This window comes from Myodes glareolus, chromosome 5, assembly GCF_982192425.1.
Source record: "Myodes glareolus chromosome 5, mMyoGla1.1, whole genome shotgun sequence".
NCBI classification, from domain to species: domain Eukaryota; kingdom Metazoa; phylum Chordata; class Mammalia; order Rodentia; family Cricetidae; genus Myodes; species Myodes glareolus.
In genome coordinates, this window is record NC_142030.1 from 12,299,275 (window position 1) to 12,307,153 (window position 7,879).

Consider the following 7,879-nt stretch of genomic DNA (forward strand, 5'->3'; position numbering starts at 1 on the left):
CTGGGGTGTAATCCCAGGGTGACTCACACTCCCCCTCCCTGCCTGACAGCTAGGTGATATGATCAAGGAGGGCAGGAGGGATAGGTTAAAACGAAGCCTGGCACTTAATTACCATGGAAGATCTCATTACAGAGTCTTCTCAGCTCTCCTCCTTGGCTGGCAGCTTGAAGCCCGAGTGACAAATTGCCTCAAGTGGCTCTCCACAGGCTGAGTGCAGAGGGATAGACCTGCTTCCCTGTCCACCTGTGCTGCAGGGTTGCAGGGGGGAGGTTTCTAAGTCCCAGAAGGAGGTGGTGTCCTGAGCATCAACACTTAACCTAAGGAGCCTTGTGGAGGGAGCCTACTGGGTCCCTGTTAGTGGGACCGAGGACAAGGCCAGGGAGTGACAGTTACAGTGTACCATTTGCTTCCTTTGTAGAACAATGAGAAATTTATCATAGGGGTGTTGGGAATATGAAGAGGGACTCCTAAGGTCCTGCCCTGCTTGACACCTGATTTTGGATAATTATTCTGGTTCCCTGGGCCCCAGAGACCCTGTTGTCAGAATGGAAGGCCCTAGCTGGAGCGTTCTTTCTTCATGGTTCCCCCATCCCCTCTAGCATCATATCTTCCAAGGGAATATTCCTAACACTTCTACAGATGGTCTCCACCTTATGGTGGTTCTGTTTGTAGATCTGTATCTATATAGCTATATGTAAATATATAGGTAGATGTGTGTGGGTGTGTGTGGACGTGCACGCGCGCGTGCGCGCGCGCGCACACACACACACACACACACACACACAACACTGTGGTAGCCACAAAAGGGTGTCAGATCCCCTGGACTGGCAGTTACAAGAGGCTATGGATAGCTAGATGTGGGTATTGGGAACTGAACTTGGGTTCTCTGTAAGAGCAGCAAATGTTCTTTTTTTTTTAAGTTTTCTTTTTCATTTTACATACCAACCACAGTTCCCTCTCCCTTCCTTCCTCCTGCTCCCCTCCACCATCCTCCCCTACCCAATCCCCCATCCACTCTTCAGAAAGGGTAAGTCCTCCTATGGAGAATCAACAAAGTTTGGCATATCAAGTTGTGGCAGGACCAAGTCCTTTCCCATCCCATCCCTCCACCCCCATATTGAGGCTGAGCAAGGTATCCCTCCATATCCATGCCAGTTCATGCCAATTCAGATAAATTCTGGTCCCACTGCCAGTGGCCCCACAGACTGTCCAAGTCACAGAACTGTCACGCACATTCAGGGGCCTAGTTTGGTCCTATGCAGGTTCCCCACCTGTCAGTCCAGAGTCGGTGAGCTCCCACTGCTCAGATCAGCTGTCTCTGTCGGTTCCCCTTCATGATCTTGACCCCTTTAAGACCAGCAAGTGTTCTTAACTGCTGAGCCATCTCTACAGCCGCTTATTCTTGCTTCTGTACAGCCAGCAGGCCACACTGCTGCTTAACCACATGATCTTAAGAGCAAACAACGAAACCCTGTGGTATATTGCTTCTGAAGCTTTGATGTTTGGGAGGTGGGCTAAACTAAACAAATACCTTCTCCTTTTATGACATTTTCCATTTGCAATGAGTTGATTAAGTTACAACACCATCATGAGGCAAGGAACTTCCATCTACATTAGACCCGTCACCTTGTTGTCTGGAAACCCATTCTTTTCCCTTCCCAACTCTCACTTCAGTCTGTAATTTTCTATTGATATGTTCTATATCAAAGTGAACCTCTCCTTCAAACGGACAGACCTGACAGTCTGGAAGCAGCATGAGGAGAGAATCCTTACCTGATTTTCTCACTTCAAATTTAGAACCTGATAAGGGTTTCCCAATGAATATTTGTTGCCAAATGAATGAATGAGCACTCTCAGACGTCTTCATTTTAAAATTAGGACTCAGCCTGTGACATAGGCACTAGTGACTATTGTTTAAAAAAAGTCTTAAAAAGCACTAACCCAAACAAGATCCAGGAAAGTGCAAACCCCAAGATTCACTAGGTGCTTTCTAAAACTGACCATCTTTTCAGCAGCCACATATTCAGTTTCCCCTACAGACCTTGTGTTTCTTGCCAGGGGTACTAATCTGAGTAAGGTCTGCCTTTCAGCACCAGGGAGCTTGTATTCCTGTAGTGGGGTCCATATGGAAACAAAGGGTTAGGAGATGATTTGATAAATGCTTTAATAGCATGTGGTTCTAACGCTGCCTGGAAGACCCTCAGTCTAGGACCAGTTCATACAGTAGTTGCAGGCAAGAGATGGGACAGTTTCACTAGCTGGATGGGACAGTAGAGAATGGTCTATATGAAGAAAGAGTGAAGGAACGTGGCTTGTTTGGAAAACCACTGGTTCAACGAATTTGTATCTGTGAGAAAAGGGCAGGAGGAGATGAAGAGGAGGTGGACAGGCCCAGATCAGAGGTCTGTGAACCCGTGAGCAACTTGGAGTTCGCACCACAATTCCAGGTTACAGCCCATTGTGGGGGTGGGCAGAGGAAGACAGTAAGAGCTTAAAACTGTTGATCCTATTATGTCTGCAGTCAGAAGAAGGGAGCAGTGATTTGCATGCACTGTACTCCACTTGTCTTCTCCGTCTTAGACACTCTGGCACCCCATGCCCAGGAAATGAGCCTACCCACAATTAAGATGGCTCTTCTTATATCAATGAACACAATCAAGACAATCCTCACAGACATTTCCAGAGGCTAACCTTAATCCTGCACAGGTGTGCCTGGGATTAAAAATTATGACTACCCATCATGAATTACCTAATTGCTGCTGTAGGTACTGCTAGATAAGCCTCCATCTGAGCAGACTGCTTAGGAACTTGTCTGCGGAATTTGAAGACGCAGACAGCCACGTTTGCCAGCTACCTATGGAGGGGGTCAGGTGACAGCATGTCCCTGATAAGAGTCAGCCGGAAGACAGGAATGACACAGAACTGAATTCTGCCAATAGTCCCAAGTCCCCCAAAGAACACCTCCTGCTCAGCCTGATGGCCTCTGGAGCAGAGGACACAGCTACCCCAGGGGTCAGCCTGGACTTTCAGCTTTCAGAAAATGCAGAACAGAAAATAGGTCCCCACTCTTTCTGGTAGTTGGTTGTACATGAATATAACAAGAAGCTGATGTCCCAAGGGCAGAGCTGGTGACTCAGAGAAGCAAGCAGGTCTTAGAAACTGGAGTCAGACAATTTCCCATGATCCCTCTGCTTGGGTCGATCAAGCCCCTCTCACTTTCCTACTTAGCAAATTTTGCTTCATAAAGATCACTGTGTCCACACTGGGCTGCCATAACGAATCATCCCCACCATTGGCCAGTCTGTCCATGTGCCTTGGTTTTGAGCTTCTAAAGGGTAGGCCTCTTTCCAGAATTTTCCTTATCCTTAGTATGTCCTTCATCTTTGACTCTGTGTGTATCACATGATGAGTCCTTCACATATGTGCCTGAAGGACTGAAGTAAAGGACAGCGTGGACAATGAGTGTGTGTATATAGATGAGTGTGCATGCACACATACATGCCTACATGTATACAGATGAGCATGTACACACATACATGTATGCAGATGAGCGTGCATACACACATACATGCATGCATACATGTATGCAGATGAACGTGCATACACACATACATGTATACATGTGTACAGATGAGTATGCATACGCACATACATGCATGTTGGAGCCAGAGGCTGACACAGATGTTTTCTTCCATCTCTGTCCACTTTGCTTTTTGAGACAGACTCTCTTACTGGACCCAGAGCTCACTGGTTTTGCTGCAGAGATTCACTGGAAAGCTCCAGGGATCCTCCTGTCTATGCTAAGATTGCAGCCCGTTGCCTTTCTCTGTGTTTGGCTTTTTAAAATGTGGGTGCTGGGGATTGAACTCAGGCCCTTGGTGTGGGAGAATTATCTGTATTCTGTCAATCATATATTTTAATAAAACGCTGATTGGCCAGGCAGGAAGTATAGGTGGGTCAACCAGACAGGAAGTAGAGGCGGGGCGATGAGAACAGGAGTATTCCAGGAAGGAGGAAGTCCCTCCGCCATTCCTGTGCAGACCACTGAAGAGGCAGCATGTAACCTGCCCAGCTGAGAAAGGTATGGAGCCATGTGCTAACATAGATAATGATAATGGATAAATGTAAGTTACAAGGACTAATAAGGAGCCTGACCTAATGGGCCAATCAGCTTTATAACTTATAGAGTTCTCTGTGTGATTAATTTTCTTTGGGGCTTGCCGGTTGTGGGGTACTGGGCGGGACAGATACCCCAACAAGCCGGCCCTCATGCTACATATGGCGCCCAGACGTGGATAACTGAATCCACAGAAAGCTTGAGAAAGCTTGGGAAAGAATAAAGCATGTTTTCTTGGTAGCAGCAATTTCTCGGGTCTGCTCTGCTTGCTAGAGGCAAGCAAATGCTCTTAGATGCTTCCTGACTCAGCTTTAGCTGCAAAACTTTGTACCTCTTTTAAGAAGTCCTGCCGCGAAGCACTTAAACAGTGTTGATGAAAAGCTGAACGCATGCTTTTCGGGTTTTCAGCAGTAGCAGGAAAAAAAGTTGTGTTGTTTTAAAATGTCGGCTTTCTGGGCCGTCCTGCCAGGGCAAACTCTGACTCTTTCAGGCAGGCAGTCTGACTGAGTGTGGTCTGTGAGCAGAATCCTGCAGCTTGCTTGCTAGAAGGACCTTGAAACGCCATAGAGTTGTGGCAATAAAAATGGCTGCAGTCGGTACCTCAGCCATGAGGCTGGAAAGCTAAGGAATGGGCTAATTCCAGCCGTAAAAGCCACAGTTTTAGTCCTCTCCTTAAAGACTCATGTGGTCAGAAAAAGAGAGATATACAGTAAAGAGAGATTCAAAGATGAAGAAAACCTCTAAATGGTTTACAGTGTGTTAAAAATATATGCAGGCTAAAAGGTTAAAGTCATTAAAAATAAAAAAGAAAGAAAGGGAGTTATAGGGTATGATGGTACACACCTTTAATCCCAATGCCTGGGAGGCAGAGGCATATTGACCTCTGTGACTTCAAGGGACAGAGGTAGAGATTGACCTCTGTGACTTCAAGGTGTGGTAGCACACGCCTTTAATCCCAATACCTGGGAGGCAGAGACAGATCTCTGTGAGTTCAAGGTGTGGTAGCAAACACCTTTAATCCCAACACTGGAGAGGCAGAGACAGGAGGATCTCTCTGAGTTCAAGGACAGCCTGGTCTACAGAGTTATTCCAGGACAAAGATATACAGAGAACCTGTCTCAAAAGGTAAAAGTAAAAATAAAAGAAATAGAGGTTGAAATAAAGCCACCTAAAGATGGAAAATACACAGAGAATCTTGATACTGTATGCTATTATGCTCTCTTTGAATTGTTTGATTGCTGAGGAAGGAACAACAGCTGCTAAAAGACTTTTGTTTATAAATGCTGCTGAACTAACCCAAGATAGGTATTTTGAAAATACCTTGGCTTCAAAACTGAAGTCAAAAGGTATGTTGCTTTGGAGAAGAGATTTTGCTTTTGTTTCCACAGAAAATGAGAGGCTCTGGATTTATTCAGAGTTAAGAAAAATCACCTTTGACCAAGGGAGGCCACCTGAAAAATCTCCAACAGGAATAGATGGCCCAGATGTCTGAGTTCTTCATCCAGAACAGGTTCAAGACTGCTGCCTGAGATGATCAAGACTCACAGGATACTTCAGTCAGGACTTGATTATAACTCTAAATTTTCTTTAGGTCCCCATAAGATCATCAGCGCCCCCAACCAGCAGGAAGTAGCCTGAAATACTACGCCCACATTCCCAAAAAATGGACTATGGGTATTTTCCTTTGTTAAAAAAAAAAAGAGGGAAATGGTATGGGAGAATTATCTGTATTCTGTCAATCATATATTTTAATAAAACGCTGATTGGCCAGGCAGGAAGTATAGGTGGGTCAACCAGACAGGAAGTAGAGGCGGGGCGATGAGAACAGGAGTATTCCAGGAAGGAGGAAGTCCCTCCGCCATTCCTGTGCAGACCACTGAAGAGGCAGCATGTAACCTGCCCAGCTGAGAAAGGTATGGAGCCATGTGCTAACATAGATAATGATAATGGATAAATGTAAGTTACAAGGACTAATAAGGAGCCTGACCTAATGGGCCAATCAGCTTTATAACTTATAGAGTTCTCTGTGTGATTAATTTTCTTTGGGGCTTGCCGGTTGTGGGGTACTGGGCGGGACAGATACCCCAACAAGCCAGCCCTCATGCTACAGGCCCTTGTGCTTTTATGGCAAGCACTTTACTGACTGAGCATCTCCCAGGCCCTTGTGGTCTTGTCTTGTGCCCTGACCAGCTATGATCATGCTTTGGGAGGCAGAGGATAGACTCCCTCAATGGCCACTTGGAACTTGTATAGCAACATGGCACCACAAGCCTGCTGTAATATCAGAAAGTTCTAGAAAGCTCTGTGGGTGATTGTAGTTGACCCTCTAGGGACAATGACTACAGCCAAATGGAAGTATGCTCAGGGAAAAGGCAGAGCTTTCTGTGTCTAGAGAGCCACAGAAAGCCAGGGAACACTGTTTAAAGTGGCCTCTGAGCTTGTCTTGGAGCTCTTCAGAGTCAATCATCTGAGAACATGAAAACTACGCAAGATTCAGGAATTTGACGAGACCTGTGAAATCCCAGTTTATAACTCAGCTACACACGAAGTTGGCCTTTGGCCGCTACTCCAGTTGAGGAGCTGAGTTGATTGCTCAGTGCTGTTCAACTGAATCCATACTCAGTTTCATTTTGGCTTTGGGCCCAGTTGGAACAGACTTTCATTGAGTCGCGATTGCTTCCTTTTCCTCCTATTCTACCTGTACCCCCCTCCCCACCCTCAATCTTTCTCTGCAAACAAAGCCTTTTACTTTCAGGAGTCTTCTGGGCACACCTGAGTGGCCGGACACATTCTTTGGTCCAGCTCCCCTTCTCTGTTTCTAGGGGTGGGGGTGGGGAGAATCCAGCTGTTTCCTCCTGCAGCCCTGTTTCTATGCGTTCCCGACCCTGCATAGCCCCGGGTGAGTTGTCAGTGAATGCCATTGTCAGTGAATGCCAGTGAATGCCCAGTAGCTGGAGTAAGCTGTTCCTAGGGCCAGGTGCAGCTGCAGGGCTGCTGTGATGGCTTGCAGGGCTGTGTTCTTCAGGTTCCCCTGTTGGCCAAGGGGTGTGGCCCAGGAGGAGGCCTGTATTGGTAGGGGGTGCAGGACTGTGTTGCCTGGCAACGCCAGTAGTTTTCCTTCCCCTTTTGTTTATGCCGTGAGCATGATTTTTTTTCTTTTTTGTTTTAAATCTCTTTACCTTGATTTTCTGTAAACTTGCTGCATTGGTGTCAGAGAACACGCCTCTGAAAATTGTGAGGAGGGCCCAGTGAGACCCACACATCACACATTTTCTACCAACCGCATGCTCTCTGGAAGCGGTGTTGTGCCTTTCAAAGGAGGTTGCCTGCAGGCAAAGGCAAAATCCAGAAACCCTCGTCCCTGGAGTGAGGCTGTGTTCTGTGGAAGGGAGCCTCTCACCTCAGGTGAGCTCTTGTCAGACTTTGGAGCTTTTGTTTGTGGTGACCTCAGGGTAAACTATGTGCCCAACCCCAGTTGGCTTTCCGGTTGGCATTGTCTTTGGCTGTGGCTGTTGGGGAATCTTACAGGATAGGTGGTATAGAAATGGGCTCTGGGATCCACACTGTACCCAAACTTGATTCTTTTTAATAATCAAGCTGTATCCTAGCCTTAGGTGGTAGTACAATTTTGGTTTAAAAACCAAACAAACCCAAAAGTGGTATTACTGGGTCTTGAGGCAGGATGTTTCCTAATTTTCTGAGAAATCACCACACTGATATCCAAAGGGGTTGTACCAGCTTGCACTCCCACCAGCAATGCAG